The sequence below is a fragment of the Anguilla anguilla genome, chromosome 5 (genome assembly GCF_013347855.1).
Source record: "Anguilla anguilla isolate fAngAng1 chromosome 5, fAngAng1.pri, whole genome shotgun sequence".
Lineage (NCBI taxonomy): Eukaryota > Metazoa > Chordata > Actinopteri > Anguilliformes > Anguillidae > Anguilla > Anguilla anguilla.
Window position 1 is genome coordinate 41,800,854 of NC_049205.1, and position 24,854 is coordinate 41,825,707.

Consider the following 24,854-nt stretch of genomic DNA (forward strand, 5'->3'; position numbering starts at 1 on the left):
TGGTACTGTTAGCAGAACATATACATTTCCCTGGGCATACTGTGCCTCAGAAAGTAGTTACTCTGGATGCAGTCCTGTCTTCATCTTCATAAAGATTTCTTAGATTCTCTGAGGCCAAGGCTCTTGTCAGAACCATTAAGAAAGCATATGGAAATCTACCCTTCATATTTTTTAGATTATACCATGAACCCATGTATTGCCATGTATTACTCCATCAGTAGTGTAGATAAAGAACAGTGTAGCTGTAGTGTATTGGGTCCTTCAGGTCTGTGGAAAGTTAGCTTCAGTTGTTGCTGCTCACGCTCAGTAGTAATGGGAGTCATGCTCCTTTATCACTTAAATAACTGTCCACTGCTCTTACTTTCTGTTCTCATTAGGCATCTGCATTGGTCAGAAATTCTTCCACCTGTCAATCATGATCAAGTGCTGCTGTGTATGCGTGTCTGTAAGGGGAAAACCCCTGCCTTTATTAGCTTAGTATATGCTGTGTCTGGGAACAAAATGAATATTTAATGGTTATATTTCATATATATATTTTTTTATATTACAAGAGTAAAACATTTGTGTGTTTGTGAAAGTAGAAATTCATTTTCATAAGTGTATGTACAGTACGGCATATAATCAAGGCAAACATTGCATGATTTAGAATATAGGATTAAGCACTCTGCCATTCATTCATTGTAACACTGACTTTGAAAAATGTCTGTGGAAATTCTGTGCCTTCTGGTGACCACATTGACATTCAAATTCTATTGTAACATAGTCAATGAAAAATGAGATGGTAGGACCCATTCTTTGGGTCAGATACATGCAGTAATATTATTTTAGGTTTTGAAAACTGAGATGGTAAAAAACGGGTTTAAGCAGACAAACCACATCAACTATCCAATGGGAAAATATGCCAGTATGTCATTCCCTGCTTTGGCTCCTGTGTCAGTGTAATAATAATAACACATTGTGAAAGGGCATGAGCCAGAACAAGCAGGCCCAAATGATGGGCAGATTAGCAGAAACAGATGGAGGGGGTTGCACTCCAACTGCTTTAAACAGACGCACGAAGACAATGGGTAAGCAGAGTTCATTGCCTCCAACAGATACTGCCAATCAAGTCCTGTGCCCCTCACCCCAATGCTTGCTGAATCCTTTTATATATACACCGAGAAGAAAGAATGGAGTTTAGTTAACACAAGAAGATCTTTCTGGCCATTTCTGGCACATTCTACAGAACCTCGCTGAAGGACCTAATGGATGGCCCATCCCTCAAGGTTTTTTGACCTGTTTGGTTCAGTGAGGGCGAGAGAGGGATGAGACACAGTGACATTTGTTGCCCGTCTTTTGTTACTGAAGAAACCAAATGAAGGAATGGGATGAAATTTGTCAGGTGAAAATTTACTGGATCATCGTTTAGACATTATGATCATTTTTTTGTATTATCCGTAATGGCCATTTACATTTAATTAAATTCTACTTTTAAATATTCAGGTCCCTAGAAAATTGCAGTGCTGATGGTGCTCAGGCATGATGGTTAAAAAAAAGATATTTAGATGGTAGGAAACACTGAGCTGGTGCCTCCTGGAATGAGTCGCATGGAGTACATAAATAGCGATGCTGTATATTAGCCTTTCCTGCTGTCACTCCATTAACAGTCATCATAGCTGAAATGGATCCAGATCGAATGCAAAGAGCATTTTACGTTCACAGCACCTGAAATTATATATAGTGGTAGCTCTGCAATTTATAGTTTCATCATTCAGGAAAAAGTTTATGCCAAATTGACCAGGAAAGGTGCATTTCACATGATATGCAAACACAATAAAAGCCAGGACAATGGCCTGTCCTCATTCTGGAGTAGTGAGGTCATTGGAATGTAGACACAGAAGGGGAAGTCCAATCAAATGATGACCCTAAATGAATTCTAAAACGATAAGGTAAGAAATTGGAAATTCATTTAGTGCCTATATTCCATCATCCTTGCTCTACTCTAGAATTAAAATATGTATATATATATATATATATATATATATATATATACTACATGTCCATCCAAAATTCCTCAGGGACAGGGGCACCAAAGTACACTTGTGAAGAAAAAAGATGTAAAGATGCTGTAAACAATACACCCAAACAAGTTTTAAAAGTGTAACAGAATCTTTTGTCAGATATAGCCTGGCTATGCAAGTTGAATCTTCAGTTGCTTTGGGTGTGTTAATGCAGTGACGGCAGAACAGGCCCATTTACTGCTTGGCTAATATTTAAGTCCTTAGTACCTCATCGCATGGTTAGCATGTCAGAATGCTGTTTTACCCAAGGACACAACCACAATACAAGGGAAGGAAGTAGATCTTCAGGATACAGCATCAGTTGGCTCCATCCTTTCTCTAGTTATGTATTTACTATTGTATGCTTTGTAACTGGTGCTGCAGTGCAATGTTCTTTGAGTTTTGATGTTTACTTTGAATGCTCTCAATAGAGCCAAAAGGAAGAGAAATAGTATTTCAATTAGACGTGGAATTGCTGCATCGAAGGGCAGAAACCTTAGTCCAACCCAGATGTTTGACATGAATACCATTAGTAAGTTAGAAACAATTCCTGATGAATTTTTTTTTTACCTGTATAAATGTTGCATTAGCTGTAATGTTACATTTGTAGTTTTATCTTAAGCAAAGAAGTCATCTTGAGAATAAGCATTATACAGTATATTTTTTTCTGTTTATAAAGGAGGATTTTATGTTTTCTGTGCAGTGCTATGGAAAAAGTAACTTTAAAAGCAACAGCAGCTCACGTCCCTTGCAGACTGGGCTGGAGAGAGAGCTTGTGGAAGTGAGTGGGAGTCTATTCAGCAGTGTCTGAGGCCTTTCAGGCCTGTCCATAAGTGGGCAATCAGCCATGGGCTGGGCTTTATCTCTGTGGGCCTCCTACCTGCACTGGCCCCTCACGGGCCTCAAAAGAGCCTCATTCACTGAACCCAAGAACAATGGCCAAGGGGACAAACAATTCTGAGGAGTCTATCATTTTCTATGGTGTTATCTTAGGCGCTGAATAAAACCAGCAGTCCCCCCTTCCTGGCTCACAGTCAGCAATGTCTAAGGGAGCCAGTAGTACTTTACAGGCCTCATTCAGAGCTTTTCAACAGGTTCACAAGGGCAAGGAGTGCAGTGTATTAAAAAGGGATAAAAATGTCACATCACTGAGGCCAACAGCACCATGGCGGACTGAGGAGTTGAGCTTGTGAAAAGACAGAGGCTTTGTGGAGCTTGTCCGCCCTTATGTGCCTACAATAAGACCCAAATCCCAAAGCAAGACTTAAACATCAAATAAAATGTAACTAATATGTGTGTGTTTTTTGGTGAAAATTGTGCATATTGCATATATCATTTCATACACAATTTTGCAATTATTTCCCTGCAATTGTGTTCATATCTGCAAAATATTTTGTCAGATACTGAGGAAAAAATGTGCAGTATTGAAAATGATTTTCTTTGACTCTTAAAAAATGAGTTCCTCCAAGCTTGTCAAAGTGATCTAGTAGCCTGTGGAGTCCCGTGTTAAATGGACAACCAGCCACCTAGCTGGATCCTAATTCCCCGTGTCTAACACAATAGCAGTGATTATATGGTCATCAGTGCAATACCTTTTTCTTCTACTCAGTCAGTGCCCAGACAGATGTTCTGTCATGCCTGTTTAAGGCCATTGCTTCTCTCCGGGGTCACACTCCAGACAAATTAAGGGTAAACACTATTAAACGCAGTCTGAAACTCGCTCAAAGTGCTGACTTTCACTTTTGCCTAGAATCTTGAACAGGAGCTTTATTAAAGACTTGGGATATAGACCAAATCACACATTACCAGTACTGAGGTTTATCATTTTAATAGGATGATTTGCTCAAGGTTTTACTTTGATATTGCCCCTAGATACCAAAATGAGATTTATCGCTTAGGATGGGTACAGAACAGAAATGGAAGTAGACATTGTTTACAGATTGCTTCAGCAAAAAGCTTGGTTTTCAGTTGGAAGATTTGTATGATCCTTGTTTGCTGTAGTACTTGTGCTTTTGCATGGAGAAGTTAAGTTAAATGTATATTGTCTCTCTTGCACTCTTCCTTTTTAAATCTTATGAAAATTTGCAAAATTACATTACATCTACTACATCAGATCATTCTCTATCACATGCCCGCTAAATTAACACACGATGCAGGTTTATAGTTGTGAATTCAAACTGCCACATCTTTCAGATCCATTCACTTGCCCTGACACTAAGGCAAATTAGGAAACAAATTGTTTTAAAATGGAGTTCCCTGTGCTTTGTCAATAGCCTCCCGTCCCCAACCCACTCTCGCCCACACACCCCCTACCCTCCTCTCCTCCCAGTCCCACCCCATCTCCTTTGTTGTTCTAATGTACATTTACTAGTTGCATAGCCACGGACATCTGCTCGAGGAAGCTGATCAATATGGTGTAAAAGTTCAAAGTAGCCCCTTCATTAGCTGTGCCTGCTTTACAACCAGAAGGCAACAATCTAAAAAGTGAGCAACGGCAATGTAGGACAATGGTGACCCCATTAAGCAGTGATTTATCATGGCGGGTAGGCCTGCTTAACCTTTGGCCAGCACTAGGCTCCATCCCCTTGGAAGGCTCTATTGTTAGCCCAGGGGCCTCAACCTGAGTGAAAGGAAACAATGATGCAGTTAAAGTCAAATTAAATTATAAAAGCACATCAAATGGATAGCACTCTGTCTTAGCGGGCCAGTGTCTAAAAAGTGTGGGTATGGTGCAAACTGTATCCTTCAATAAAATGACCGTTACCATAATTAGGCTTTGTTGGTTTTACATGCATTCATTTTTAAAAATATATTAATTCATTCAGTTTTGACAAAGCATTTTTTTTGTTTGATTGTCACTGCTGCCATTGCAAAACTAGGTGTCTCGTACCTATGAGACTTTTTTTTTTTGTGTTCTCTCTCTTTATTCTGTCTCCTTTCCGTCATTGTTCTCTAAACATGGCTATTATAATGGAATAGAAAGCTGACTTCAATCTTAGAAATGTATTTAAAATATATCTCAAAGCCCTGCAACTAATTGCAGGTTTTAACTTGCCAATAACTTTACCAGCCTCCTTGGCAACTTCAGTTAAACACTAAAATATACTGTTTCTGAGTTTTACTTGTAAGAGTAAATGTTCTTTATTTGCATATATTATTCATGTGAAAGTCGAGAGATATATTTGGGCTATATGCTGACCCAGTTGCCCTACAAATGAATTCATATATATTGTGACAGCAGTATCTACATAATGAATGACTCCGATGAATGGAACTGATATTAAGCAATCAAAAAGGGCCATGTGGTATTTTGTAAAGCTTGGCGGCTGAGCTTCACGCTCACTGGACCAGCTCGGCTGCATAAATCTCAGCGGAAGTCGGGCGGATAAAATTTCGCCCGTGGTTTGTAAACCGTTTTGTTAATGCGTTGTAAAGAAAAAGGGGGAAAAACTTAAAAAGAATGAGCGGTGCTGAAAGGGAACAGTTGTGTGGGTGTGGAACACTGCCTCATGTCCCCCCCACCCCCCCCCCCAACCATCCCTCCTCCTCCCATCCCTGCCCCATTCTAACAAGCCCTCACTTATCACACCACCTGCCCGCTCTCATTCTTCAGGCACACAACCGCGTCTGACAGGAGCAACAGACGGAACCACGGCCTCAGTGTGCCAGAGGTGGTGGTAGGCGTGTGACTGGACACCAAGAAAGGGGAACCGAAAATTAAGCGGTCAGTAATGTTTATATTGCCGGCACCACTGTGGGGTAGTACGACAGCCCAGACTGCACGGTCAGCCACTATCAGCCCAGGCACTGTCATCCCCTCATTATGCCTGGAGGCCCAAGTTTTTATCCTTTCATTAACACTCCTGCTTGTTTCCCTCCTGTGGAAAGTCCATCAGAGCATTGGCACTGAGGAAGCTAACTGCCTTTAGGAATGGGCACAAGTAGGTTTGAGAACAGGCTTTTTATTTTATTTCACAGTGTAATGACAGCGGAAAGGTTTGATTAGATCTGCCAGGCCAATCTGTGCCCTCATTTTCCCTAGCAAACCCAGACAGGAGAAGCAGCCAGATGAGCAGTGCTGTATCACTGATAAACTCTGAATCTAATGAAGAGGTGAACAGCTAGAGCCGTATTTGTTCCTGGTATTCATGCCAACTTCTGACCTCAGTTATTTCATTAGCCCTACCATTTATGCCTTCTGATGTACTAGTTACATTTATTGATAAGCGCATGATTGACAGCTGAGGTTGTCTGTTGGCTGTCTGTTTCTGTGTCCCTCGATGAAACCTTTTACTGTCATCTAATCTAAATTATGAGTTAACCAGTGTTGGTGTGTACAGCCAATTGGCTCATTTAGCCAGGGTAATTGGTGGAATCAAAAACCTGCATATGCACCAGCCCTCCAGGACTGGAATTGCCCACCCCTGACCTAATGGCCTTGATCCTGCTCTGTAGTCAGGAATTCCCAATGGGACCTGACAGATTATATCTGATAAGCTAAAGACCCTTGTTGATTAGCCATTTGCCCCTCTAACATCAGATTTAACTGAGCATGTGGACATCTGGTAGTGCTCAACTTCTCACTCCCAAAGGTCTTCCCTGCTACCCTAATTGGCACTGAAGGCTATATGTGAGGGTCATGGTCACAGGATGGTCAAAACATATGACCTAATCACTGCTTTTGATCTTATATCTTCTCTACATTTACTATGCGCCATGTTCATTGGTGCTCCGTTGTGTACCTCCCTTTGTGGGAGATGTTCTGATGAAATGCACCGTTTCAAACATGTTTGCAAATACTAGAGACCAGGGACATTATAGGTCACATTACACCAAGGAGGGAACAATTCACCCATGCATTAATAGCACTGTGAATAAGGCAGTAGTCCCACTTTTGCACATATGCCTTAGTGTGTCTATTAGGAAAATTATCCTTTTTATGGCTGGCATGATTAATTTGCAATGACATGAAAAGTAAAATCGGCTATGCCAGCTGTGATTACACAATTCTTAATCCACGTTGGCCAACTACAATACCTATCGCTGTTGTTCTTTTGTTTTTTTTGTGTGAGTGATGTTCCACCTTTCAGTAGTTCTTGGTGAAGTACTGTATCATTCAGTCCAGTTAGTGAAGAACATGATGTGGAAGACTATAGTGTATTGTGTGTTGGATGAAAGTGTTTGATAATTAGAGAAACACAATGATATTATTTTACTTTTGGAGAGTTCTGTGTTTTGTTACCTTTATAAATATGCTGAAATGTGAGCCAGAAAACATTTTCCCACTTTAAAACTGGACAGCTGTGTATTAAGAAAATGTGCAAGGATTCAATGCAATGGTGAGATAAAACAGTATTTCCAAGTACCTAGGTACTCTGTGGTGTAGGCAATTATGATGATGACTTTGTTGTATTAATTTGGAAATTATTTCATGATTCTGTCGGTGTTAATAATGAAACATTCCATATTACCAGACCTCCATGATCAGTTTGGCCAATTTTAAATGGTGCCATCTTGGCCGTGTTAATTTACTGGTGCAGCTATGTAATACTGTGCCTACCCATTTCCAACATAACCGAAAGTGTTGGGCTGAGGTGTATTCAATTGTACAAATGCATAATTTAATTGAACGGTTACAGTTTGACGATTTCAATGAATGCTAAATTACTTTTGTTAGTTTGAAACTAGTTAATGGGCTCAGTAGCTAATAATCTGGAGATACCACCTGCTATTCCTGTTAACATACACGCTAAGTTAGCTTGATGAAACTGGGGAGATTAATCAACCTAGATTAAAAAAAAAAAAAAAAAATACTTGTCCACCTTTAAGTCTGGAATTTATTCACGGATAACGCGGTTCTTTTGTATTTAAATACTGCAGCTTGAAGGAAAGCAACTTCAACTTTCTATTGAATTTAAGTATCTACAGCATATTTTTTGCTCAAATCCAAACGTGGTGATTAAATCAAAAATAAAGGTGGTGGTGAAGGTGACAGGCGGTGGAGACTTTAATTAGCCTATCTTTTCCTTTTGATCTAATATTAGAATTTTGTCTGATAGTTACCACTGAAGTAATGGTCAAAATTCACACAGCTTTTATTTCTCTTTTATTTTGACCATGCTATACACCCTCATGAATACTTAAGCTGTACGTTTTCTGCTGATATTGGTAGGTATACAGCAGTCCACATGGGGGGTTGTGGGAGCAGTACAAAAATCCCAAAACGGAGCAAAAGGTGAGCTCCCCCAGTCTTAAACAAATGAACTGAGGAGAAACACAAATAATTTCCCCCACCTCTTCAGTTACCCATGTCCGGTGAAGAGAATATGGGTACATTGATTCACACCCATACAAATGCCTGTAATCCCCTGAAAACGTAAAAACCATACATTCTGAGACGGTACCCTGATACACAGCCTCCCAGGTAATGTGAATAGTGGAATCAGGCCTGTCAGCTGTGGGAAAACCTGCCTTCTTCAGGTCTTAAATCTAATGACAAATATCAAAATACATGGGGGGCTTAAGGGATTACTCCTCGTCTTACCATGATTTTCCCCAGTCAGTGTACTCATACAGCAGACTCATTTTGGCCCATTCAAACTGTTATTGGCCCTTCTTTAGTTTAGTTTAGTTTATTTGACAATTATTAAAATACATGTTACGGCAAGTCATGCATCCTAAAATTATCAGGGATAGCACAAAAAAAGTCACAGACTTATTTCTATTGTGGTCTTCAATACTGCTGTTTGTAGCTGTCTGTGCACCAGCAGGGGGTCTGGTCTGTACTGCGGTGGGTCTGACTGTGTGTGACCCTCGTTCCTGTCCCTTCAGGCCAGGGCCTGCTGGGATTTATCTAAATGAGGCTCTCACAAGGCCTCTGCTGGGCAGCTGCCCAGTACCATGCTGACCAACTGAATTTCCTATATTTTATCAGTAGTTTAGTTATGGCAGGTTATGCTGTATTTAACATGTCCTACGCATTTTCTTATATGATTATGGCCACTTTCTTACTGAAAAGTATGCATTCATTTTATAGAGGACATCTGAGCATATATAAATGTTGTATGTAGTCTTGTATAAGCATTATATTGAAACTATATTACAGCACTGGATTTAGAACCCAGTGTTTTTGCAATTCATATTTCCTGGCTCATATTCAGTAATTATTTAAGAAAAAGTCATATTGTACATTATCCATCCTGAAGAAGTGTACCAGTTCCTGTTTTCCATCATTAGGAGTCACCAGCTCTCCTGTTGTTGTGCCATTTTTGCTTGTCTAGTCAGTTGTTTTGCATGTCATTGTTTAATTTGGTTTATTATTATATACACCTGTGTCTCACTCGTTCTCTCTGCACTTCATTTTCTAAGTACTTTGTAATGAGGTCATTATGTTCTCAGTTGTGTTTCATTAGTTCATTTGATTCAGCTGTTTCTCAGAATATTTAAGTTCCTTATTCTCCCTTAGTTGTTGCTTGATCTTAGTGTTTGTGTTCACACTTCACTGTCCTAGTCTCTTAGGGGTCAATTTCAGTGTGCCTAGCTTGAGTTTAAACCTCAAGACCACAGAACTGTATAACAACTGGAGCAGCTGTCGTATGCTGCAGAATAGCGATTAGTCATTCCACTTGAAATGCAGTTCTGTGGTCTAGAATTCAATATGACGCCCTATATGCACTGTGCAAAGAGTCTAACTTATGAGGATAACTTACCTTTGTGTCACATCTGGATTAGCTGCAATGTAACATTTGCACAGTATCTATTATGCTCAAACCATTGCTTTCATTCCTGAACTAAAACTTTAGATAGCACAATGGCACAATGATAACCCACCAGAAAGTCGAGGACAAAGAAGAGAGTGGGCATCACATTGCCATTATTTTCAGTTAAAACATAACAGACAACCACCTAAGTTACAGACTAGTCAAAAGCTGTGTTTTCCATTCTACTGTGGACAACAGGTGCCGGGGACGAATGGGTTGTTCCTGACATATTACTGGAAAGCGAAGCCGCTTCTGACAGTTGCATGGGATTATAAGGAGTCAGGCCTAATTGAGCTGATCTTTACAATAGGATCAGCTGCGTGGCACCTCACCCGTGGGGCCTGCTCTTTGCCAGTCTGTCCCTCTCACCAGAACTGTGCGTGAGCTGTCGAGCTTTCATAAGAAAACAATAACCAGCAGATTGTTCTGTCAGGCCCCATTAATTGCTATCATTAGCATCACACTCTTGAGTCTGCAGTACGCTGCCCCTCTAGCCTGAGCCCCCTCTATTGAAAAGGGTTGCAAGTAAGTGTGCTTGGTTACTGTATTATTTTTTGATAAATGTGTACAATGCCTTGCAGTAGTATTCAGGCTAGGGCTGTCATGATATTAATATTATCATGGCATGATTATCATGGCACAAAGTATCACAATAATGGTATTATCGCGATATATATGGTGGTAATGTGATCATTAAAATAGAATGCTATCATTTATCATTAACTTTGTTTATTGATTTCAAATGAGTGTCTGTATTTGTCGGAGAGTTACTTTGAGGATAGCAGTATTTGAAGGGAACGTGTACCATTACAATTTAAATATCAAAGCCTAATAAATATGTGAGGAAATATTCATATGTACATAATGTATATATAAAAAAATAATAATGTAAAAAAAATTTACATAATTTACTTTCTCTACTGGTTATTTCGCAAAATCCACAACAGCTAGGGTAAAATTATGGTACACAATTAATCTCCAATGTGTTTTCCACAACTGGAAAAAAAAACTGTCCAAATTCAACAAGGTTTCTATGGAATGACTACTTTTCACATTGGAATTCACTTTTGCCAATTTTTCTGTATAGCCAAGGTATTTAAGAACTGGACAGAGTAAAATGTTTTTTTTCTTTATTTGACCACTTTTGACAACTTGTTAGGCCAGTGGATACTTATTGGATTAGGTTCAAAATGGTGTCAGAGCAAGAAAACAGCTTGATGTTACCATATGAACTCGGCCATTTTGGATTACAAAAAACATGGGGTGGCATAGCTCAGGAGGTAAGAGTGGTTGTTTGGCAGTCAGAGGGTTGCCGGTTCGATCCCCCACCCTGGCGTGTTGAAGTGTCCCTGAGAAAGACACCTTACCCCTAATTGCTCCCAATGAGCTGATTGGTACCTTGCATGGCATGAAAGTGCTATATAAATGCAGTCCATTTACCATCTATATGGTTAAAAAAACCATACAGATGCAAGCACTTACAGCAAAACAAGCAATCAAACCCCCCCCCCCCCCCCCCCCCCCCCAGGAAATGTTCTCACAATATATCATAGCAGGATTTTTGCACAATTACTATATTTTAATATATATATATATTGTAAAAACTGGTATATCGTGACACCCCCTAATTTCCCACAGCACATTGGTTTCACCAATATAATTTCCTGTAGGGCTGGTGATTTGACTGGTGTGAGTCTTCAGGCACGGAAGTTGGAGTGTACCCGTATAGATTGTGCTGCCTTTAGACGTGACCAGCTGTTTACAGAAGACTGGTCACAGGTCCCCATACTCCGGAGGCACAAATGAGTGGTCAGCCTCCTCTATATCTGCCGACTGAGATCCTGGAGATGGGGAACTGGGGGAACTAGACAAAAGGTCAGCCAGTGACCATGACATTCTGTCCCCCACCCCAACGTAGTTTCTGAGACTCCGTCAATGTATGGATTATTGCATTTGAGCCAGGGGTGACCAAGGACTAGGGGTAGTTCAGGTGAATGTTCAGAATGGACGTTTTACAATCGCAACTGAATATGCAAATACGTTGTTTTATCTCCCCAGACTCTAGGGGTCTGCCATCTAGTGCGGTGACAAATATGGCTCTGATAAACTGACCATGGGTATTTTTTTGCCACTGATGGACTAATGGTCTATCAATGAAATTTCCAGAAGCAACCAGAGTCAATAAAGGCTGGCGAGTTAAACTGGGACGATGCCCACTGTAGCCTGGGAGGGAGCAAAGTTCATGAAGTGGAGACAATGATCAGGCCACACCCTGACAAGTCTGCCCTTTTCCCACCAGTTCAGGGCATGGATTGTGAAGGTGCCCTGATTGTCTGAAGTAAATGCAGAATTTCTCTCTAATATGAAGCTCCCTTTCTGCATGAGACAGTGTGGTGCTTCCCAGTTGCATCGGCTCTTCCAAAGTGGTCGTCTGCATCCTCTAAACAGCTTTTACAGATGAAATAGTCACCATTGCCTCCACCTGCTCTCAGAATTCAATAGAATAGTTGAGCACATAATGTGACCCTCGCCTCTGTTCCACTACCGGGGTGGTCAAAACTTTTACTCCTCTCTCCAGGAGAAGATTGGATGCTGTCACAGATCAGTGACTGTCTCTCCCACACCGCCTTCGCCCATGGTAGGGGTTTGCCTGAGAGCAGTGAGATAACAAAGGATACTTTCAAGTGTTCGGTGGAGAAAAAACTAGATGGCTGGAGCTCGAAAGCAAGGGAGCACTTGGTTAAAAATCCTTGGCACTTACCCAGACAGCCATCATATCGTTCAGGTGAGGGAGGCTACGGCTCTCAGGAAGATGAAGGTAACCTGCCTCTCGATGAATCTTCCCCGGGTGTGGCTGCGGTGGACAGACGATGAACCGCGGCAGGGAGGGTCTGAAGGTTTTCCGCTGTTGACTGCAGCAGCTGATCGTGCTGGCTCGTCGTTGCACCCTGCCTGGCCAGAGCTGCGGATACCTGACTGACCTCCAAACACAAAGGAAAAGAACCTGAAGCAAAAGTAAGTATCGAATAAACTGCTTAACACAGGAAAACAACAAGCATGAGAAGGGTAACTAGAACAATACAGGAACAACCGTGAAACTAAGACTTGTAAGGTATGTGAACTGACAATTAGACCAAGCAACAACTAAGGGAAATTAAGGAACTTAAATACACTGATAAACAAGTGAAGCAAATGAACAAATGAAACAACTGAGAACAAAACAGGCTAATTTCTAAATCCTCAGACGATCAGGTGCGAACTAGTGAGAAACAGGCGTACCTAATAATTAGCTTAATAAAACAATAATGACATAAGGAGTGACTGCACAGGCAAAAATAACACCAAAATGGGCAAACTGGTGCTTGCTAGTGGTGTGAAGCAGGAACGGTTACATATTTCAAGTTTTTCTTTTTGGCAATGATAACTTAAAACCAGTGTCACCCCATGAAATTATTTAGTTTCACAGTTTTTTAATAAAATATCACACTGAACAGCAACAACAAAAAAAATCTGTAAAAATATGAGAATTGATCAAGGGTCTGAATACTTACAAAATTACTTTTGCTATGTGATAGGCTAGGATAGCGTAAGATGCCTGAACTGTTTGAATAAATGTCTTCCAGAGGATGTTTAATAAGTATTTATACTGCAGTCATCCTCCAGCAATGGTGATGATGGGATAGCAACTGCTTAAGGTGAGGCAAGTTAGCAATGCAAATAGATTATAATCCGAGCAAGGTATTAGAACAATATAATTACTGTAGAAGCAACATTACATCAGGATACGTGAGCAGTCCAGTTCTGTGAGACACGGGTGGAACACGACATTTTCATTCTAAAATAAATTTCAACACACATAATATCAATGTAAAATAGAATGTGTCTTTTTTTAAACAAAAACAATATTTTTCATTTTAGAGACATTAGAAGAGGTGAAATACAATAATCATTAAAACGTCCATACATCCAGACTTCGAATTAACATGTGGAGATGACAGAGCTTTGACAGCAGGCACTTCCCCACTGAAGACTAGAATGAATACCTGCTGGTAAGAACAATGAGGTGACATTCGCTGTTCATGAAGGGGCGATTAGGAGTGTCTCTTTTTGAATCAATTCAAAGACCAGGGATTCTACAGGCAAGTCAGTCAGCTACATTAAGAGTGGCAGGGGATTTGAATTCATTTGTACTTGATTGTTTTATTCTTTTGGCCTCATGTTACATTGAATCTCTAAGGCAAAAGAGCAGTCTTTCTTGAAAGGGGCATGCAATCTTTTAGTCTGCCAATGACACATGCATTCATGGGTGGAAGGTTGCCAGATGGCAGCCGTTTTTGTTTATAATTCCAGCTCTGATGATGACCAAGAGTTGTTGAAGGTGGCCTTTTTCCCATTATGCAATTGAACAAAAACATGTAAGATCATAATTCATATGTAATATTTATCTAGCCTTTGTTTAAAGTGATTGCACCCAATGGACACACATAAAATGACAAAATACAGACTGGTTCATGTGCCTATTTCATCTGGATTATTTTAGAATGGATGAGTAGAACTTAAAGTCATAACTAAGGCTTATCTGTGAATATGTGCCCATTCAATGAATTATAAAATGTTGTCAAATGTTTACATGTTTAAAGCAAACTTTACATCTATCGATAAAATGTTGTCAAGTGTTTACATGTTTAAATCAATCGTAATGTTTACACGTTTGAATCAAAGTTTACACCCATGGATACAAAGGTAGTGTGTAGGCATGGACATTTGACTTTTTTATGCAAAACCTTGAAAAAATGGGATTTATGTGAAAATATATTTGAATGAACTATACATGTGCATTCCTCTAAAAGGAGCTCTGAGTATACATTTTAAATACTGAATAATATTGCCAGTACACAACATGGATAGTCAGTAATGCCCTCTGCTGGCAGAAAGATGTATTTAAGAAAAACCTGGAAACATTTATCCTAGAATAAGGAAATTCATGATATTTAAATAATGATGATAATGAGATACAGTAATAACAAAAATAAAATATTTAAAAAATTTTAATTACTAATGAAAGGTGAATCAGTAACATGAGCAAATGTCTTTAGCAGCACCTTTGCTATGTCAAACAACAACTGCTACTACTGCTACTACTACAACATCAGTAATTTTGGTATCATTGGATCATTTCTAATCTTGTGTTAAATGGCATTTTCTTATTTTTATATATATAGCAAAATAACGGTCCACAGAACAATTACTTAACATGTTGGGTAACGTGCTTTCCCTCCCATCTTGCCCTGGAACCGATAGTGCACTACTTCATTAATGTGAGGGTCACTTAGTCTGAGAATCAGTGACAGTAATAAAAAGGCTGCTACTGAATCATACATAAATGAGACCACAAGGAAGACACTTTTCATCAGTGTATTATGATGAATAAGAGGTATATCAAGCCAATGCAAAAACAACATCTATTTGATAGAGGTTAGGGGTATGTGTCACCTCATTGAATAGGCTCTATTGAACCAGTATGATGTTGGTATAGGGAAGTAGGATGGACCTCTGTGTTCCAGGGAAGGGGTGTAAGCTGTTAGCCGGCATGTAAGAAGGGGAAACCATGTGGGACCAAACCGTGAAATTAATGTCAGTTCACATTTCATCACACGGTGGCTGTGAATTGAGTTCACAGTGCATAGGGCTAAGAAAATCCAAATAAGCCAAGGGCTCAGTTTAATTTATTCTACAATCTACAGGCTGTGAATAATGCTGAAATGAGAGAATGCCCCGACTGGAGCCTAACCTGTGCTATGTGAAGCCTGTAGTAATTCCTTAAAGAAAAAGGATGATGTATTTTTTTTTTGCATTTGTAAACATAAAGCTGTGTAATAAGTATACATATTATGTATATAATTTCTAGTATAATTTTCAGGTTTTTCAGAAACATTTAGAAATATGCAAAATATTGTAATATGTTATGGATTTATAGATAGATTCATGTGTTTGTTTAAAGTTATGACAATCGTTTGAATTGTGGTATTTAATTATTTTTGTGAAAGCTTGCTCAGAATTTACAACATTTAATTAATATATTTTGTACATAGCCTAAGTCTTCTCATTCAATTGCCTTATGTCCATGTTTGAATATGTTCTCTCCCTCTCAAATGATTGTTTCAGAACACCCAGACTGGTGTTTCAGTACATTTCCTGTAGAAAACTGTAGTGATGGTGAACTCCCGATGGCAAAGTTTTAATTGAAAACGTAGTATTTGGTTTTTAAATAACAACTCACAACTTTGCAGAAAGATTCCTGAAACCAATACTGTAATTAACAAGCGAGGATGAAAGCTGTGTGATTATTGCCCTCTACCGGCGAGCGCGATCTCCCTTGTTAAGTTAAAGAGAAAATCAACCGCAAAAGAACATCAACCTTATTTAACAGACCAGGGCGTTACTGAATAAGTCTTTCTTAGTGGCTGGCCAAAGCAATCTGTACACTGCGGCAGGAACGAATTTGGTAAAGGTTAGGGTTAGGGTACGTCTTTCTCGTTTCTGAAGAACTACGGATCACTTTTTACTTGTAGGCCCATGTCTATGTCTATGCGACAGTAAGAAGGCAGACTCTTCGGAAAATATTTAAAATAAAAGTCAGAACGCGAGAAACGCGCATCTAAAATTTTGTTTTCAAACGTAGCGAAGTTTTGGTATTTAAAAATACTCTTTTGTTATTATTATCATACTTTCGCCCATGTTGTTAGAAACGCGGTAACTTCTAATACGATCCTTATATTTTCGGAGTATCAGTGATTCCAACCTCTTAGTCATAATTAACAGGTCATGTCACTACTGAGGTGCTATAACAACTCAAGATAGCCTAATATGTAGACAATGCTTAGCCTGTGCGTCATTTAATCCACTATGTGGCGTAGGTTTAACTGTAGTGTGATTAAGTGGGCATGAGTAATGTCGTATGTATACCTGTTGCTATGAAAATCAAATGTGTCGGCTGTCATGCATTTATCATCTATTGCCTTTTTGCTGCGGTATGGGAGTTTTGGTTGAATATCTGTCCACTGCTCAGCTGTTGCTTTTAGGGTGCCACGTGGTCTCTAGTGGCTATGAGAGTGTGGAGGTGGATATGGGAGTGTGGAGGTGAGTAGAGTCATCAGTTTGCCGTTGTTTAGCTGCAATGGAAGTAATAGCTTGGTCAAGTAGATGTAAATATCTTTCTTGTAAAAATAGAGATTATTTAAAATCATTCCAGCTAACACAAAACGTTCTCTCAATGTTGCTTCCTTGTAATAGCAATGTTAGCTTCAGGTCACGGACAGATGAGCAGACATTCTCATGGTACACATCAGAGTTCATGGTTCCTTCAATAATGGCAATTCATCTAGATCACAAGGCAGCAAGGCATCCACATGCATCACACTACCACCATGCTTGACTGTTGGTATGATGTCCTTACTATGAAATGCTGTATTTGCTTTATGCCAGACATAATGGGACCTGTGTTCTCCACAAAAGTTCCACTTCTGACTCATCTGTCCATATAACATTATCCCATAAGTTTTGGGGATCATCCAGGTAGTTTTTTTTTGCAAATGTGCAACAACCTGGACTGTGAAAAGGTATTGCACACTCATGCAGATTCTCTGATACCCTGCACATCATCTGCCTTTGTTCTTCTTCTGGAACTCTGCCGTTTAGAAACTGCTCTTCCTCTTTACTCTTCTCTTCTTCCCTAATGTTCAATCCTCAACACTCTTTCACCTTTTGCTACTCTCCCTTTCTGTTTTGTTATCTTTTTTTAAGCTAGTTAACCTAGATGGCTAAATGCATTATACAATAAGCCAGTTCCACTATTGCAATCACTTAATGTAATTCAGGCAAAGGAGTCTTGATTCTTTTGAAAACATCTGCACAAGCTTTTTATTTACATAGTGTAGCATATCAGAAGATGAGCTGCCATGTCTGGCTGTAGCAAAATTCAGAAACCTTCTTTAATAAATCAGAAGTTCAGGCTTTGATTCCGGTTTACTGGAATACTGGCAGTATATTTGGGTGCAGTAATATGGGACCTGTTTTTAAAGTGAGAAGGTTTGTTTATGCAATATGATAGACACTACAGGTCAAAAGTTTTGGTACACCCACAATGTTCAAGTAATCAGTGTTTAAAAAAAATAAATAAACTGAAATATTACTGTAATAGATGGCTTATCAAAATAGCCACCTTTTGCAGTAATAACTGCTGAGCATATTCATGGCACTTGTTCCTGCAAAAGCAGTCCTCTGGTTCTGAAAGTCCACACCCCTACTCTGCTGTAGAAGTTCCCGTAGATGTTTTGCATCTGTGTATTGCACAGATTGATCGGTGGTGTTTTTGTATGCTTAAATGTATATGTATGAAAGCCGTGGAATAATACACGTTTTAGACATTTTGACACAAGCAGGCTCGTCTTTTCATATGGTCCATAGTTAGATAGCATCTTCCATTATCTGTTTGCAGCACTCTTTTCTTATGAAATTACTGAAGGAGTGTTATATGCTTTAATGCAGTCAAGATTCGATGTTTCAGTGATATCATTGATGCATCCATTTGAATGCTTAGGCCAAGTGAAGTGCTTCCTACCCATTAGCTCAGTTAATTGAAATAACACCAAAACACTAACCAAACCTGTCCAAGTACCAAACCAGGTGTGAAATGCATGAGCTCTGGGTAAATTGTCTTTTGAGAGAACTATAATTTCCCGTGAGAAAAGTTAAATGCAAAACAGGGTGGATAGTTGAAAACAATGATGCAATGTGAGCAGCAAACACACTGCTACCTGGTGAATAGACAGAGACTCTCCTAAAGTTCATATATACAGTCCAGAGACATCAAGTGCTTTCCTGTTTTGTATAATTCAAAAAGATTTTTAATGAGGTCAAAGAATACTAGAAAACTGTTTTTTCTAGAGGTATTATTTTTTTAAAGGTATTAATGTGTTACTCTTTAGTTTCACAGTGATGTGGCATGTATACATTTTTGATGAAGAAACTATTAAACAATGACAAAAGTTACAGTGGTTCTGGGCCCTTTAAGCACAATGGTTCATCTTGATCACTGCTGGTCCATTCACCTTCCGGCCTTCTATGCTTGCTTTTCTTTTTGTGGCCAGCAGAGGGAGATGTGGAGCTCTTGAGTGCACTACCTGCCGTGTGGAAAATGGAGGGAAAATTCTGCTGCCGCAGAGTGGCTCCTCTTCATGGTCCGCTGTCTCTGCCTCAAGGGTGTGCTTGAAATTCATTACAGACAGTTAGCTGAGAGCCCGCTGATGAACGGCGAGGTCCGCAGGATCGCCTAAGCTAGCGGGAGGCACTGCTGAGCTGGGGGAGGACAGGGACCTGGACGGGGCCTACTTTAGGTCCTGCAGCCACCAGGGGATCGTCAGTGAGACACTGAAGGCAGAGCTCAGTACAAAGCTTGGAGAGGAAACCAGATTACATGTAAGGTTCTCAATGTTGCAGGAATGTTGATCATGTATATACATTGCGTATGAGAGGACTCGGAGAATGGCGAACGTCCTCACATCTTACTGTCGCAGCGCTGCATGGACGCTGCGAGTTTGGCACATCTGGCTGTCGCTGCGCTGCATTGACGCAGTGAAACTGCCTCATCTTACTATTACAATGCTGAATAGACACTGTGAAACTGTTAGATCTTGCTGTCACAGCGCTGCGTAGACGCTCTGACACTGTCACATCTTGCTGTTGCAGTGCTGCATGGACGCTGTGAGTTTGTCAGATCTTGCTGTCGCAGCGCTGCATGGACGCAGTGAAACTGCCTCATCTTAGGTCCTGCGTGGACAGAGCGGTACCGCAGAGATGCTTACGGGGAGGGTTGTGGAGCGTCAGCCTGTACGTTTCCTTCTTGGGTCCCGCTTTCGCACGATCGACGCCTTCCTAAAAAATTTACGCCACAGCGGCATTTGCGTCACACTTACGAGTCCGTCACGTCCCCCACTTCCCCTGCGCGGAGCGCGCGTAAGAGGAGAGCTGGCGCATCCCGTCGAATAGCCTGCGACAGCGAGACGTCAGTGTTTTACTTTCGGCCGTAAAACAGCCCCCCGTTGACGCATGGAGCCCATGCTCAACTGTGCTGCATTTTTAACCCTTTCGCCCCCTCGCTCCCCTCTCTCTCAATTTTACTCTGCGTTACCGCTGGTACCTTGAAAAATAAAGCCCCAATGTCCTAATTATGTCCCATCCGAGCAGCGCTTTACTTTCAATCATTCGGTGTCTGAGCCCAAAATATATGAGCAATTTTTCTCTTTGTTTTTTGAAAAGATTTTAATTGCTGGTGGAAAAAACTTACTCTCAGTTTTCAGCCTTGGGGTGTATACATTTTATGAGGCTGCACACTTGCGTGCATGAAATTGAGTTGTGTTTTTGGTGTAGATGGCATTTCAAATAAAAGGCACTGTACCAAAAAAAGTAGGTATCATTAAATGCCACGGTTATTTATGATCCGTTTACACTTTATTCTGCGTTCGCCCGTACGTTTCACGGAGGCAGGAGAGAGGCGTTTGCGGCTAATTCGCGTTGCGCGCGAAGACGTGTTCGTGTGTAATTAAAAGAGGAGCGGGCGCCATCACTTCGCCCCGCTCTGAGGAGGCGCTTGACTGGCAGGTTAATTAGCGGTTTGGCGCTCCTACGCCGCCGCTGTACCGAGGCCCCCCTGGCAGGGCCCCCAGAGAGATGAATTGATTCAGGCAGCCGGCAGCGCGCGGACCCCGGTCGCCGCGGCAGCGGTGCAATTGATTCATTCAAACGGGAGCAAACTGTCCTGATTGGCCGAGCTCCGGTTCTTCCAGCCCTCTGCTCTGTTAAAACAGGGATGCTTTCTCTGGCACTTTTGTCGCAGTGTTTTAGGGGACCGTTTTTATGCATCTGACAAGCATCACAGAATTCCAGTACAGCGCACTACAATCTTTTAATTAAGTGGCTATTGTAAAATTTAATAAGGGTAATTACTACCCATTAAACCATTCTAAACTTGCATCGCATGCATTTTCGTAATTTCTGTTCTCAGGGCTGTACGTTTGAATCAAGGTTTAAAAATAACTGCAAACAATTTGGGTATGTGCCATGGTTCAGATGCCCCCCCAGAATGCACATTATGTAGCTGACCATTAGTTAGTACATGCACACAGTGCACCATCAATGTTTGCAGACCAGACCAAGTTGAATCTATTTTCAGTCAGTTTTTTTCCCCACTTGGGCTATGTACTTAAATGCCACTGCAGTCTAGCAGTTTAACAGGGCTTGTAACCAAAAGGCTGTCATTCTGATTCGGCCATTTCTGTTTCACTTATAAGCACACAGTGCTTAAAAATGTAGCCTCTAAATTTTTATGTTAATAATAATAATAATAATAATAATTTTTATTATATTTGGTAATAATACTAATAACAGCAATTATGATGTGTTTTTAACATTTGTGATTTTTAACATTAAAAATATATATATTTTTAAAAAATCTTTTTATAATTTTTTGTAATGCCCTCAAGGGCAAGGTTGCTGGGGCTCTGAGGCTCTGCTGACAGTGCTTGATTTAATGCACCCAGACTTCATTAGGCCCAGCGTGCTATTCTCCCAGACTGCACTGGGCTGATAACAGCCGAATGTGTCCCGGGTGTCGGTACAGTGTGTGACGGCCCACACCGCGGCCATCCGTTACACCCCGACGCTGACAGTTTAACCCTCTCAGACAGAGCGGGACGACTGAGCTTATCTCGGCTCTCACGTGACTGCAGCTCAATGTGAAGAGTATGCCCAGCCTATGCAGATTTTTCAGCATACAAACACTTCCAGCCTCTGAATATCAGCGCACAGCTTTCCTGTGGTAAGACTGCGCCTCCTTTGCTAACCTGTAGGGGGCTCTGGACTTAAACTTCAGGATGGGGATCCTGTCCCAAGTTTGGACCAGTGGTTGCTCGTATATCATGCCGTGGACGTCGCCAGACGAGCCGCTCCATCAGCCTGGTGCGGTGATATACGGCCGTCTGTGATGGACAACAGACTGCGAGCTAAGATAATACTTTTATTGGTTTTTGTATCTTGTTTCCTTCGCCTGATTCACATGTGTACCATAGAGTACAACATCAGTGGCAGTCAAAAGTAAATCCTCCTTAGAGATATCATAGTGCCTGTGATTGTTGCTTTACATTCTATTTATTTATTTATTTTTAGTTTAGAGGTTTTTCTTCCAGCAAAAATGAGTTTGACCGATGGCAGGATCTGAACTTTGTTTACTTAGAACCTGTTTCTTATTTTCTTTTCTTAGAATTTCTGTTTGTTATATTGGAACAGAAGTAAAATAATATATATTTTTGCAATAGGCATGTGAAGTTTTCTGACACAATTTCACGTAAGTAATTAGTTTTCCAAAACATAGCAATCTTTTAATTGATGTTCATATGAAAACACTGGTTGTTCATCTTTCATGAATGCATTTAATGAGTTCTTTTATAATTTATGCACCAATTTTTTAAAATCTATGTTGACTTAATATATTGACCTCTTAAAATATGGATAAAATAATGCATTGATAATTTTTTTCCCAATTCCTTGGTAATTGTGAAAAGTTTGAACTGTGATGTGTACATTATAAATCAGCATCATTTCAACGATGAAAGTTGTTTTCCAAAAGAAGGGCTGATACTTCCAGAATGTAGTTTATTTTGGAATCTACCCGTCAGTCTTGCAGTTCAGCGACCCTGTTTTGACATTCTGTCTGTATCCCAGTGTGGGAATAGATTTGAATTCTGATTTGGGAAGTCCACGTCCAAATTTAAATGTATTCTTTTAGTGTGGTTTTATTTTATGAGAAGCTACGGTTGAAAGAATGATCTTATTTAGTACATTCATTTGCGGTCCAGCCAGTCCCCCACTGATTTTGCTGCTTTTAGCATTGGTGCCCTCTGTGTCCCTTAATACCCCCTCTGTGGTGTGTCTCACCCTCTTTGCGATCATGTGATGGCTCCCCGTGACCTCTAGCCATCTGTATTTCTCTCTGGTAGTTTACTGCAATGAGACCAACGTCGGTAGGGATGCTTCAGTGATTTAAAGTCCGTCTGTGAGAAGTTCACGGCCCGCACCCCACCGCTGGCACGTCTGACATTACCTGGCATTGCGAGAACGCTTTCAGCCAGCGTGTGGTTTATGGCTTTCAGTGAAGCCCCCGCCGCTCGCGACGCATTAATCACAACCGAGCTCGTTTGCCGTTCTGCGTTTCCCTCGCGCCGCTATGTGTGCGCTTACTTTTCCGTGTCAGAGGGGAGGCGCGTTCTAGCTTTCAGTGCTTGTTGTGTAACTTTACAGCACATAAGCAAACAAATATATGGAATGATAGAGGCTTTAATTTAACAGCCCACTGGTTCGCTGTCAGAGTTGATGTAGACCCGCGGTCCAGTGTCTATTGCTCTCAGCTCCTGGTGGCTGTTCACTCCGAAGTGCACCGCACTTGACTTTGTCATCAGCGGCTCTGTATTAAAGTCGACGTTGTTTATGGCAAAGAGTCTCCGTTTGCTTGTTATGAGCTCATTAACATGCATTGGTTTCTGTACATGTAATGAGTATAATTAGCACTGGTGCTATTGATTTTTTAGAAGACCAGGTTTATAATCCCCTTTTCTTTCAGCTAAACAAGCTTGGCAGCGAGAAATTGGCTGGCTTTTAATATTTTGATGAATCCCACTGGTTTCAAAGTACACTCTTATTTGTGTACTGCTGTTAGTGCTGGTATTTAGCCAGCATCACTGCAGGTATAAATGGCTCCTTAACAAGGCATACTGATACACACTTTAAGCTTGAAAGTCTCACGTAGATTACCCAGGACAGGTTTTCTCTCCAGTTTTTTAAATAACTGGCAGTTTATTGAAATAATTGGGAGAAAAAACGTAAGTTTGGAGTACAAATCCTGGTGCGCGTTGGACCAATCCGGAACTGTGTCCAGGTGTATTGTGGGATGCAGAATGGCCCACTTGACTTGCAGGTGGAAAGGGAAGAGGGAGGCACGCCAAAAGCCATTTTCACACCGGCGCACTCTCCCGTCCCCACGGTTGTCTCTGGCGTCGTCCTCTAAATTACACTTGTAACGAGATTAGCGTGTTTCCTTTAGAGCTGGCCAGAGAGTGATTGTGGCATTCTGGGAGAATGAGATAGCAGTAAGGGGCAGAGATAAGGATCGCTCCGTATAAATACATTTTAGGGGTGTGAGTAATTATTCTGTCCTCTGTAACATTAGCTGTCACGGTAATGGAATATTTCGAGAGATTGATATGGGGGCACTGGACAGGGGGGGGAGGATTATTAAAACTTGGGGGTGCAAATTGTTTGTAGGTCGCCCCCTCCCTCGACATCCCCGGGTCTGCTCATCAGGGTGTGTGTGAAAGGATGGGGTGGGAGGAGCAATTATCAAACTGCACTACTTGTTCCCCCTCCTTTCCTTGTGAGTGAGCTAGTGGTTTTGTTTATAATGATTTTTCTGTTGCTCCTCAGCAATTAGTGCAATTCTATTTGATCCACTGTTGGATACTGTGTGCATGTGCATGAGAGAAAAACAGTCACTCCATGTTTTACATGAAGCAGAACATTTACTAAGATGAGTCATGCTTTATTGGAGTTTAGCAAACAAAAATGAATGTGTTTAGGTAGGTCTTAAAATTGTAACTGTGACAGGAAAATCTGAATATGAAGAAAAAGGAAAATTAAAATGTTAACGACTTGGGTTTACAAACTGGAACAGAAAATGAAATAAAAATAAAAATTGCATATGTTTGGGGACAGTGAATTACAAGCAAATAAAATTATGAATTCAGTTGCAGCTGAACTTCCTTCTGGAAAGTTGTGTCCTCACAGTGCATTTAGTATTTTGTACAAATGCTGAAAAAGACAGGTAATGTATATTGTAGCAGAGTGTGTATTAATAATAATAATAATAATAATATTATTATTATTATTATTATTATTATTATTATTATTAATAATACATTTTAAAACTAAACACATCCATTGAATGTTT

At 40.5% G+C, this 24,854-nt stretch overlaps 1 long non-coding RNA gene across 1 annotated transcript in view; it reads left to right on the forward strand.

Annotated features, from left to right (window-relative positions):
- The first annotated feature begins 12,601 nt into the window (after positions 1–12,601).
- LOC118227211 overlaps positions 12,602–24,854 on the forward strand; it is a 46,568-nt gene continuing 34,315 nt past the window's right edge. The window contains exon 1 of the long non-coding RNA XR_004765208.1: positions 12,602–12,814. This is a non-coding gene — a long non-coding RNA (uncharacterized LOC118227211). The remainder of the gene's footprint in view (positions 12,815–24,854) is intronic.